Source organism: Bufo bufo, chromosome 4, assembly GCF_905171765.1.
Source record: "Bufo bufo chromosome 4, aBufBuf1.1, whole genome shotgun sequence".
NCBI classification, from domain to species: Eukaryota; Metazoa; Chordata; class Amphibia; order Anura; family Bufonidae; genus Bufo; species Bufo bufo.
In genome coordinates this window covers 377,499,377-377,512,927 of record NC_053392.1, presented here as the reverse complement: position 1 = coordinate 377,512,927, position 13,551 = coordinate 377,499,377, and positions in this window count along the sequence as shown.

Here is a 13,551-nt window from a genome sequence, read left to right as displayed (position 1 = left end):
TAGTATCTCCATAGTCTGAGTCAGTTTTTTTTTTGTTTTTAGCCGATTATCTTAGGTAGGGGCTCATTGTTTGCGGGATGAGATGACGGTTTTATTGGCACTATTTTGGGGTGCATATGACTTTTTGATCGCTTGCTATTACACTTTTTGTGATGTAAGGTGACAAAAAAATACCTTTTTTTGCACCATTTCTTTTTTTACTGTATTCATCTGAGGGGTTAGGTCATGTGGTATTTTTATAGAGCAGATTCTTACGAACGTGGCGATACCTAATATGTCTACTTTTTTATTTATTTTAGTTTTACAAAATAATATTTTTGAAAATTTTTTGTTTTTGTTTTAGTGTCTCAAGTCTGAGAACCATAGTTTTTTTCCAATTGTCAGTGGCTAAATGGAATTAAAATTGGGGAAGGGGAATATAAATTTAGTACTCCATGGAAGTGTGGTACTCCCTGAAGCACCTAATAATGCAGTAGCCCGGATGATCGGGGCACATGTCACACTGAGTGGTGGTGTCCTTCCATATCCCCCTCCTGTGACACACTCTGCACATTTTTTGGGACCGTCCCTTCTTTTCAGTATGGGGGACCACACCTGGAAAGTGTTGGCCAGGAACGATCCGGGCGCCTACAGTTCCCGAGGTACTCCGGCCTGCTATTTCCCGGTCAGAAAAGATCCGGGCCTTGAGGACTGCCTAATAGAACTGCAGGAATTTCCCTGTGTTGCCAGCACTCCGGGACAGCACAAAAGAGTTGTACAAGGCAACCTGTACCAAGTAGACCGCACCTTTTTTGTACCATGCCCTGGTTTTGCGCATGGTATTATATGGCTTGAGGACTTGATCAGAGAGATCAACTCCTCCCATATACTGATTGTAGTCGACGATACAATCGGGCTTGAGGACCGTTGCCGCGGTACCTCACACAGGGGAAGGGGTGATGGCGTTACCGTGAATTGTGGACAGTACAAGGACATCTCTCTTGTCCTTATATCTGACCAGCAACAGGTTTCCACTGGTAAGGGCACGGGTCTCACCCCTAGGGATAGGTATCTGGAGGGGGTGGGTAGGGAGGCCGTGTTGATTTTTCCGAACGGTCCCACAAGCGGACGTAATCTGGCGGCGAGGGACTGGAACAAGGGGATACTAGTATAAAAGTTATCCACGTACAGGTGGTAACCTTTATCTAGCAGTGGGTGCATAAGGTCCCACACAAGTTTCCTGCTAACACCCTGAGTGGGGGGACATTCTGAGGGTTGAATACGGGAATCTCGCCCCTCGTACACACGAAACTTGTAAGTGTACCCTGAGGTACTCTCACAAAGTTTGTACAGCTTCACGCCATACCTCGCCCGCTTAGAGGGAACATACTGGCAGAAAAGGAGTCTCACCTTGAAAGCAATGAGAGACTCATCAACCACGACCTCCCTTCCAGGTAAATAGGCCTCCAAAAATTTGGCCCTAAAGGGATCGATGACCGGCCTGATTTTGTACAGGCGGTCATAGGCAGGATGACCTTGGGGGGAGGGGACATGCTGCATTATCTGCATAATGCAGGCATTTCCAGACGGCCTCAAACCGGGTACGTGCCATGGCCGTACTGTAAAGTTGGGTCTGGTAGAGGACGTCCCCACTCCAGTAATGCGTGAGACTAGGTTTTTTGACTAGGCCCATGTGCAGCACGAGGCCCCAAAACGTCCTCATCTCGGCTGCACTGACCGGAGTCCAGCCACCGGCCCTAGTCAAAAAGGAGCCCGGGTGTTGAGCAATGAATTGTTGGACATACAGGTTCGTTTGCTCCACCATCAGGTTCACAAAGTGGTCACTGAAAAAAAGACTAAAATAGTCATATTCAGTGAAGCCCACTGTGGGAATCTGGATTCCTGCTTGGCCAACAAAATCAGCAATCACAGGCTCAAAATGCTCTGGGGTACACCAGACAAGTTCACCGGTAGGGGCTGAGGTGGACTTATCTGGTGGGCTGGAAAACTAGTACGAGCCCCAGAGCTGCTCGTACTAGTGTGGGCCACAGGGTCCATAGCATGGTGGTCCCCTTGCTCTGCCTGGCAGAGTCTCCGCCACCTTGGGGGCTCATCATCATCGCTGGATGATGAGGAGGACGCAGATGACAAAAGGAAAGTGGGGTCATTCTCGTACTCACTGGGGCTTTCGGAGTCGGAGGCAAGCAGGGCGTATGCCTCCTCGGCCGAGAACGTCTGGCGGGTCATAGGGGAGTGTGTGTGTGTGTGTGGAAAACTTTATTCAGTGTGCGTGTGTGTGGGGGACGGGTGTTCACGGACTTTGCCCTACACCTATCAGAAAACAACAACAAAAAAAATAACAAAAAAAATGTGAAAATCCCCCCCCCCAAAAAAAAAGATTCAAACGCGCTGATCAGCGGTACAAGCTGATCAGCGGTGGGGTGGGCGATGCGCTAACAGTGGCCGGATGCTAAGAGTGCCGGCCACAGTCAGCGCATGCAAAAAAAAAAACTTGCGCCCCAAAAAAATGTGCGTGGGGGGAGCGGGTGTGGGGGGGGGGGGTGGGTGTGTGGGGGGGGGTGGGTGTGTGGGTGGGCTGGTGTGTGGGGGTATGGGGAGGGGCGGGTGGGGCAAGCTGCAGCACCCCTGAGGGGTCTAGGGTCACACAGCTGAGTGCTGTGGACCCCAGACACCCGATCTGGTGCTACAACCCAATTTTTTTTTTCCCTATCTCTCCCTCACTATCCCTGCCTAATCTACCTCTCCCTACCACTCCCTACCTCACCAAAAAACACAGATTTGTGCCTGATGGCACAAAAAAACTCACACAGCAGCTGGGCTCCTCTCTGCCACTCCACGGACGGGTATGAACGGGGAGAGGAACTCCGGCAATTCAAAACTGCCGCTCCGCCCGCCCATGTGCCCAGCCGACCAATCAGCAGCGATCCTGAGAGGTGGCGTGACCGCCACCTCTCAGGATCGCAGGACGGTGATTGGTGGTGTATTATCACACCACCGATCACCGTCCTATTCCGGGTTATCGGGTCACCAGAGACCCGAATAACCCGGAAACGCAGCAAACCGCAGGTCTGAATTGACCTGCGGTTTGCTGCGATCGCCGACACGGGGGGGTCACAGGACCCCTCTGGGCATTGACACAAGGTGCCTGCTCAATGATTTCAGCAGGCACCTTGTTCCGATCACCGCCCGCCGCGCGGCGGTGATCGGAAATACAAAGGGCATACAGGAATGCCCTGTGTCCTTAAGTACTGCAATAGAGCCGGACCGTGGTACGGTTACACGGACGCCAAATTATGCAGTGGGTCAGGATATTGGTTTGAAAGTCTATAAATTTGTTTGTGACGCCAATTGCAGCGTGCGCAGTGTTCTGTTGCAGGGCCCTTTAAGATGTTGTAACTCACGTACCAGGTTAGGAATGCCAGAGTGGTGTAATGTCTCTGAATGTACTGTTCCAGTCTATAAACACTAAACTGTAGCTAAGTCCCTGTTGAACACATTGCTGCCACCTGCTGGTGAACATGGAAATTACAGCAATATACATGTACAAGGCTTAGAATGCACATTTGTGAGAATATTAGATTAAATCACATTAGATGACAGTATGAATACACTAAAAGGGTCGTAGCGGGGTAAAAGAGTTTCGTAACATAACTCTGGGATGTTACAGTACCAGGACATCAGGGCGTACCTGTGCGCCCTGTGTCCGTAACAGGTTAAATGCTGCGTAACCACTATCCATATATGAGTCAGACGTTTCGGTTAGGGACCTTCTTCAGTGGGTTGGGGTTTCTGTGGTCAAAGATGAAGGGATATCAGGATCGTGGATGACCATTTGCTGGCACCGGGAAGAGCAAAACAGTGTGCGGTACTCCATTCTTTAATATACTGAGGTAATCAATAATAACCTAACCATGCCTATGGTTTATGGTTCTGTTGAGAACCTGCTAAGTATCCTTAGAGAGAGAGAAAGTCATGGAGTACTACAACTACCATCATTGTTGCTGCCCATACTCCGCTATTGAGAGGAGACGGTAATGTGATCTGCTTTGGAACTGTGCCTTTTGCTGCTGTATGTACTAAAACACCCAATGTTAATCCAGTAAAGAAAGACTTTATTTACTGCAACCAACAGGCCTGGTTATTGACTCCACCATCCATCTTCCTCTGCCCTACTGCCTTGCACCCTGCCAACTGACTACCATCAAGGCCAACTCAGTGACTAAAATTCAGAAGCCCCAAGACAAGAGTGTGCCCCGAGGGAAGAAAGACTGCGCCCTTCAGTCAATGCATGACCCTAGGGAGCACCAGAGTGGAGATTGCCACTGTGAACTGTGAGTACTACTACCACCCTCAAAACTACAACTACCACTCCCATCCTCCACACGCTCCCTGTTGGTCCACCGTACTTCACAGACATTGATTTATGAGGTAGCTATCCAATAGGTAGCACCATAAGGGCAGCTTTTGTCCTCCTGGAAAAGAGCTTATTTACATTCCTCTTTTTCCAGGAAGCATTGCCTGGTCTATAAACCTCCTTATGCCAACTTCTCCACAAGGAGAAACATTATTCCCCTAGACTTCTGTTATTTACTTTACATATTTCTAATAGTATGAGGCTGTCTCAATCACTGTTCTGTGTATAATAATGAACACTACCAGATGAATAGTTGTGTAACTTAGTGTTGTTCCAGTGCCAGCATACCTAATACTTGTGCTGCTAGTGCCTGGAGTTATGTGTATGCTAATTCAGCAAGAAAAGATCCGTCTGTCCTAAATCCTGTTTTCTCTTCTTGGAGGCTGGCATTATTATATACTGTATGTACAATGTGTCCTAGGATGATCCCTATGTGCCCCAGGATGACAACAAGTTGCCTCCCTTTTCAGTGTCTGTTTGACAGTGATCTACACTCACCTAAAGAATTATTAGGAACACCTGTTCTATTTCTCATTAATGCAATTATCTAGTTAACCAATCACATGGCAGTTGCTTCAATGCATTTAGGGGGGTGGTCCTGGTCAAGACAATCTCCTGAACTGCAAACTGAATGTCAGAATGGGAAAGAAAGGTGATTTAAGCAATTTTGAGCGTGGCATGGTTGTTGGTGCCAGACGGGCCGGTCTGAGTATTTCACAATCTGCTCAGTTACTGGGATTTTCACGCACAACCATTTCTAGAGTTTACAAAGAATGGTGTGAAAAGGGAAAAACATCCAGTATGCGGCAGTCCTGTGGGAAAAAATGCCTTATGGATGCTAGAGGTCAGAGGAGAATGGGCCGACTGATTCAAGCTGATAGAAGAGCAACGTTGACTGAAATAACCACTCGTTACAACCGAGGTATGCAGCAAAGCATTTGTGAAGCCACAACACGCACAACCTTGAGGCGGATGGGCTACAACAGCAGAAGACCCCACCGGGTACCACTCATCTCCACTACAAATAGGAAAAAAAGGCTACAATTTGCACGAGCTCACCAAAATTGGACTGTTGAAGACTGGAAAAATGTTGCCTGGTCTGATGAATCTCAATTTCTGAGTCCGAATTTGGCGTAAACAGAATGAGAACATGTATCCATCCTCTGATGGCTACTTCCAGCAGGATAATGCACCATGTCACAAAGCTCGAATCATTTAAAATTGGTTTCTTGAACATGACAATGAGTTCACTGTACTAAAATGGCCCCCACAGTCACCAGATCTCAACCCAATAGAGCACCTTTCGGATGTGGTGGAACGGGAGCTTTGTGCCCTGGATGTGCATCCCTCAAATCTCCATCAACTGCAAGATGCTATCCTATCAATATGGGCCAACATTTCTAAAGAATGCTATCAGCACCTTGTTGAATCAATGCCACGTATAATTAAGGCAGTTCTGAAGGCAAAAGGGGGTCCAACACCGTATTAGTATGGTGTTCCTAATAATTCTTTAGGTGAGTGTATATTGTCTTGACCATTGTCTCGAATGTACCTTGTACTATTAACACAAGATTGTGAAATTATTTGCATTACAGCAGAATAAGCTACGTACTTCCAAATTGTTTCTTGTTATTTAAATGTTATTTATTGCATTGTATTACCCTTATTGTTTTGTATAGATACGTCAGAGTTAACAATTCTAACTGTACCCTTTTAGGAGGCTAAGTGATTGACTTAGGTCCGCCCATACTATATTCTAGTGTTAGCTGAAAAAGTGAGAGAAGCTATATGTGCTCACTTCCCAGAGGACTAGGCCTACATCCCAGAGAATCGCTATCTCTTAGAGATCTACAGAGAGAAAGCCATCTCTAAGACTTGAGGCTAATAAAGACTTTACTGCAGTGAGAAGGTATTGCTAATACACCCTTCAAACTTTGACACGATCCTGGCCAGTCATATCTTAATTCTGTACTCCTCATCCAAGAAATTACACATAAGATTTGCAAGAACCTTAATGCCATCCTTTGATTCTGCAGAAAGAGACTGTGGAAAGATACAGGGAAGGAGTACCACAACCCCCATCCTTGCTTATATCCAGGGACGTAGCTATAGGGGGTGCAGAGGTAGCAGTCGCTACCGGGCCCAGGAGCCTGAGGGGGCCCAAAAACCCTTGTGCCACATAAGACACTGGCATCATAGAAAGTGCATGCTGGTCTATTTACCCCTCTGGCTAGAGGGAAGGGGTTAGGTCAAGAATGTGGCATGAATGTTTGCCTCTGGCAGCAGGAAGGCTATGTGCTACCCTGCCCCTTGCCAACAAGCACTAAGGGAATGGGGGCCCAAGCTGAACTCTTGCACCAGGGCCCGTGAGCCTTTAGCTACGCCCCTGATTATATCCATACATTGCTATCTGAGAAGATTTGCACTTTGAATTGTTTGGAACTGAGTACAATACTGTTGGATGTACTACAACTCTCATTCTGCACTTCAGTAAACAGAGACATCTATTTTCTACAACTGGCCTGGTTACTGACTCCAGCACCATTCACCAGCCACAGCACCTACATCTCCTGCCTTGAACCCATACAACACTCATAACCAGAGGCGTATCTAGAACTGACTGGGCCCCACAGCAAAATTTTGTACGCCCCCCCCCCCCCCTTCCCCCATTAATATCTAGGCATCATATGTGTGGATACGTAATGGTGGGTTCACATTCCGTATTTTCCATCCGTTTGATGTATATGTTGGTAAAAAGGGATACTAAAGCGTAGCACACCACGCTTTTGTATCCTGCAAAGTCTGTTAAACAAATATATACGTTAATTTTTTTTTATTACATGAGGACTCTATGGTGACGGATGCCTCTGTATGGCATCAGTTTGAGGCATCCGTTAATGCATAAGTTTTTTGTATACGTTAGATGAATGGCAAAATGTGATGTGAACCTAGCCTTCATGTGCCGTAATAGTGCCAAGTGCCAAGCACTAGTACACAGAGGAGTGGCATGGCAGAGAAGGGAGGCTGCCATGTACTGTATGCTATAGTACAGAAGGCTGGCAGAGTGCACATCCTGGTCCTGGTGATCAGTTGTGTGGACTGTGTTCCCCAAGGCTAGAAACTCCACGATATCATGTACTGGAATCTACAGTACATACTGTAAAGATGTTAGCCCTACCCCTGAATAATAATACATTTAGTGACTATATAATTACCAACATACAGAGAATAAATAATACCTCCATATTGGATAATAGCTCATACCATGACTGGGTAATGAAACACTGTAACGTTATAGCCCCATATCATGACTGGATTATGCCACCATACTGTAACTGAATAACCGCCATACAGTGACTGGATAACTGCCATACAATGACTAAATAACACCACCATACAATTACTGGATAACACCACCATACAATGACTGGATAACACTGCTATACAATGACTGGTTAACACCGCCATACAGTGACTAGATAACATTGCCATATAGTGACTGGATAATACCGCCATACAGTGACTTGATAACAGGCTATAAGGGGTACAGTACAGTATATGACCAGGGGCACAGTATAGAGTATAAGAGGGCACAGTACTATGGGTACTGTACAGGTTATGGTAAGGGGGCACAATGCAGGGTATAAGAGGGCATAGTAGAGGTTAGGAGGCACAGTACGGGGGTATCATCTTATACTCCTGTAATGTTCCTTTTACAGGGTATTATAATAGGGCACAGTACAATAATGGGGGCTCAGTACAGGGCAGGGGGCACAGTACAGCATAGGGGGGACTGTACAGGGCAGGTGGCACAGTACAGGGGAGGGTGCACAGACTCACCATTGGTGATCAGGCTGGCAGTGAGTCTGAAGCAGGAGGTGGCAGCATTGGCTGGCAGGCAGGCTGCAGCGGTGCTCAGAGGTCCCGTGTACTTCGATTCACCCAACACTAGTCATAACCATAGATGCTCCAGAATTGTTATACACGGGGAATGCCAGTAGTTACTAAAACAGACATGAGGTAACAGGTCCTCTTTAGGCCTGCTATGAATAGATTGGACTTTGACTTTGCTGCCACTGTCTTACTGTTTTATAGTGTTGGGTGCGAATATTCAAATAGCGAATATTAATCGCAAATATCGGCACTTCGAGAATTCGCGAATATTTATAGTGATATAGTGATTTATTCGTAATTTCGAATATTCTAGATTTTTTTTTTATCAATAACCTCCGTTCTTGCTTGTGGGCCAATGAGAAGGCTGCAATGTCTTTGTCTGAGCTTAGCAACATCCCTAGCAACCAATAGGAAAGTTGCCTACCCATTACTATATAACAGGGATGCTCAACATGCCCTGCTGTATGCTGATAGCTGTAGGCTGTTCAGGCATGCTGGGAGATGTCGTTTTGCAACAGCTGGAGGGCCGCAGGTTGAGCATGCCTGCTATATAAGAACCTCCCCAGCAGCCCTTGTATGCAGTATTTTGCAGTTCTGAGAGAGACAGCAGTGTCATTGCTGTGCTCTGTGCTTTACTGTGTCATTACATTAGTTAGTTAGCTTATATATATAATGCAGATAGTTAGTGGGAAATAGTCAGTGTAGGTTAGATTGTGATATAGTGTAGCTGATAGGTTCCAGTGCAGGGTGTTAGGTTCTGCTGTCCATACATACCTGCTACAGACATAGTGGTGTGATGTCACAAGTTCACAACAATACTTAGTGCACCAATCAGTAATATGTAGTCAGACAAAATGTGAAGTTGCACGTATTGCACCAAAATATTCGCATCATTAATTGCAGATTTCACTATCCTGAATATATTGGAGCACTCTATCTGCATATATAGCTATTGTAATGTTCTGCCGTGCCAACCATTTTCTCCAGTCTCAGGAAACTTCTAGCAGCTTGAAATATGTAGCTATAGTGACCCACGCCTGTATTTTGTGCGCATTACGCAAATATTACATGCCGATTTTTCGCAATCAAGAAAATTATCTCAAATTCGCGAATATATGACGAATAATCTACCAAATATTCGTGAAATATCACGAATTCAAATATTGCCCCTGCTGCTCATCACTACTCTTTTATCACACTGCTTTTACTTGCAAGGAAACAGTCTTAGTCACTTATATAAATCAGGGAATTAAAGGGGTTATCCCATGACTAATGTAAAAAATGAAAATCAGGAATCATATAGTACATGTCAATTTCTTTCTAACAAACTAGAACCAGCCCTGTACCCAGTGTCGGACTGGGGTGCCTAGGGCCCACCAGTAAAATTTATTTTGGGGGCCCACCGTACGGATACATTCAAATATTACCTGCTCACACAGCAGCAAGATGCTACCAGATTATTGAATATGGGGGTCCCTGCAGCAACTTTGAGGAGGTAGGTCCTGGGGAGAAGAGGACACTGGTAGCTTTCCTCTATGACTAAAAGTAATCTCAGCTCTGATCGTGTCTATAATCTGGGGAGTTTCTTTAATAATCTATAAAGTTTTTTTATATGAACATAGGCTAGTTGAGGTGCTGTACATTGAATATATGTATGTAGTGCAGTAAGTCTACTATGTTATGTGCCACTTGTGCAGGGGGGGGACTAGGGGCCCACCTTGTTCAGGGGCCCACCGGGGGATTCACCTGTACCCTTGTGGGCCACTCCGAGCCTGCCTGTACCTCACATGGATCCATAGATCTCCCCATTCATTGCTCTGCTAGATTTATATCAAGCTGACAGCTCAAGGGAGTGTCTTTTCTGCTGCAGTTAAGGGGGCGTGTCCATATTCTCCCTATAACAGCTCAGGAGGCAGTTGAAGGATGAAACTGAGCATGTGCGGACTTCTCAGTGAGCAGGTCAAAGAAATAAGAAAAAACCCTAACAGCAGGTCGCGCTATACAGATACATTTTATTGAATAACCCAGTGGCTATGCTACATTTTTAACAACATTCTGATAAAGGTGCTGGTTTTACAACTGTAGAATATTTTTCGTGGGACAACCCCTTTAACCACCTCAGCCCCCCTAGCTTAAACACCCTTAATAACCAGGCCACTTTTTACACTTCTGACCTACACTACTTTAACCGTTTATTGCTCGGTCATGCAACTTACCACCCAAATGAATTTTACCTCCTTTTCTTCTCACTAATAGAGCTTTCATTTGGTGGTATTTCATTGCTGCTGACATTTTTACTTTTTTTGTTATTAATCAAAATTTAACGATTTTTTTGCAAAAAAAATAAATTTTTCACTTTCAGTTGTAAAATTTTGCAAAAAAAACGACATCTATATATAAATTTTTCTCTAAATTTATTGTTCTACATGTCTTTGATAAAAAAAAATGTTTGGGTAAAAAAAAAATGGTTTGGGTAAAGGTTATAGCGTTTACAATCTATGGTACAAAAATGTGAATTTCCGCTTTTTGAAGCAGCTCTGACTTTCTGAGCACCTGTCATGTTTCCTGAGGTTCTACAATGGCCAGACAGTACAAACACCCCACAAATTACCCCATTTCGGAAAGTAGACACCCTAAGGTATTTGCTGATGGGCATAGTGAGTTCATAGAACTTTTTCTTTTTTGTCACAAGTTAGCGGAAAATGCTGATTTTTTTTTTCTTACAAAGTCTCATATTCCACTAACTTGTGACAAAAAATAAAAACTTCTATGAACTCACTATGCCCATCAGCGAATACCTTGGGGTGTCTTCTTTCCAAAATGGGGTCACTTGTGGGGTAGTTATACTGCCCTGGCATTCTAGGGGCCCTAATGTGTGGTAAGTAGTTTAAAATCAAAATCTGTAAAAAATGGCCGGTGAAATCCGAAAGGTGCTCTTTGGAATGTGGGCCCCTTTGCCCACCTAGGCTGCAAAAAAGTGTCACACATGTGGTATCTCCGTACTCAGGAGAAGTAGGGCAATGTGTTTTTGGGTGTCATTTTACATATACCCATGCTGGGTGAGAGAAATATCTTGGCAAAAGACAACTTTTCCCATTTTTTTTATACAAAGTTGGAATTTGACCAAGATATTTATCTCACCCAGCATGGGTATATGTAAAATGACACCCCAAAACACATTGCCCAACTTCTCCTGAGTACGGAGATACCACATGTGTGACACTTTTTTGCAGCCTAGGTGGGCAAAGGGGCCCTAATGTGTGGTAAGTAGTTTAAAATCAAAATCTGTAAAAAATGGCCGGTGAAATCCGAAAGGTGCTCTTTGGAATGTGGGCCCCTTTGCCCACCTAGGCTGCAAAAAAGTGTCACACATCTGGTATCCCCGTACTCAGGAGAAGTTGGGCAATGTGTTTTGGGGTGTCTTTTTACATATACCCATGCTGGGTGAGAGAAATATCTCGGTCAAATGCCAACTTTGTATAAAAAAAATGGGAAAAGTTGTCTTTTGCCAAGATATTTCTCTCACCCAGCATGGGTATATGTAAAAAGACACCCCAAAACACATTGCCCAACTTCTCCTGAGTACGGGGATACCAGATGTGTGACACTTTTTTTGCAGCCTAGGTGGGCAAAGGGGCCCACATTCCAAAGAGCACCTTTCGGATTTCACCGGCCATTTTTTACAGATTTTGATTTCAAACTACTTACCACACATTTGGGCCCCTAGAATGCCAGGGCAGTATAACTACCCCACAAGTGACCCCATTTTGGAAAGAAGACACCCTAAGGTATTCCGTGAGCGGCATGGCGAATTCCTAGAATTTTTTATTTTTTGTCACAAGTTAGCGGAAAATGATGATTTATTTATTTTTTCTTACAAAGTCTCATATTCCACTAACTTGTGACAAAAAATAAAAACTTCCATGACCTCACTATGCCCATCAGCAAATACCTTGGGGTGTCTTCTTTCCAAAATGGGGTCACTTGTGGGGTAGTTATACAGCCCTGGGATTCTAGGGGCCCTAATGTGTGGTAAGTAGTTTGAAATCAAAATCTGTAAAAAATGGCCGGTGAAATCCGAAAGGTGCTCTTTGGAATGTGGGCCCCTTTGCCCACCTAGGCTGCAAAAAAGTGTCACACATCTGGTATCCCCGTACTCAGGAGAAGTTGGGCAATGTGTTTTGGGGTGTCATTTTACATATACCCATGCTGGGTGAGATAAATATCTCGGTCAAATGCCAACTTTGTATAAAAAAATGGGAAAAGTTGTCTTTTGCCAAGATATTTCTCTCACCCAGCATGGGTATATGTAAAAAGACACCCCAAAACACATTGCCCAACTTCTCCTGAGTACGGGGATACCAGATGTGTGACACTTTTTTGCAGCCTAAGTGGGCAAAGGGGCCCACATTCCAAAGAGCACCTTTCGGATTTCACCGGCCATTTTTTACAGATTTTGATTTCAAACCACTTCTCACGCATTCGGCCCCTAAAATGCCAGGGCAGTATAACTACCCCACAAGTGACCCCATTTTGGAAAGAAGACACCCCAAGGTATTTCGTGATGGGCATAGTGAGTTCATGGAAGTTTTTATTTTTTGTCACAAAAAATGTCTGAATGGAGCCTTACAGGGGGGTGATCAATGACAGGGGGGTGATCAATGACAGGGGGGTGATCAGGGAGTCTATACGGGGTGATTACTCCCCTGTCATTGATCACCCCCCTATAAGGCTCCATTCAGATGTCTGTATATGTTTTGCGGATCTGATCCATGTATCAGTGGATCCGTAAAAATCATACGGACATCTGAATGCAGCCTTACAGGGGGGTGATCAATGACAGGGGGGTGATCAATGACAGGGGGGTGATCAGGGAGTCTATATGGGGTGATCACCCCCCTGTCATTGATCACCCCCCTATAAGGCTCTATTCAGATGTCCGTATGTGTTTTGCGGATCCGATCCATGTATCAGTGGATCCGTAAAAATCATACGGACATCTGAATGCAGCCTTATAGGGGAGTGATCAATGACAGGGGGGTGATCAATGACAGGGGGGTGATCAGGGAGTCTATATGGGGTGATCACCCCCCTGTCATTGATCAACCCCCTATAAGGCTCCATTCAGATGTCCGTATGTGTTTTGCGGATCCGATCCATGTATCAGTGGATCCGTAAAAATCATACGGACGTCTGAATGGAGCCTTACAAGGGGGTGATCAATGACAGGGGAGTGATCAGGG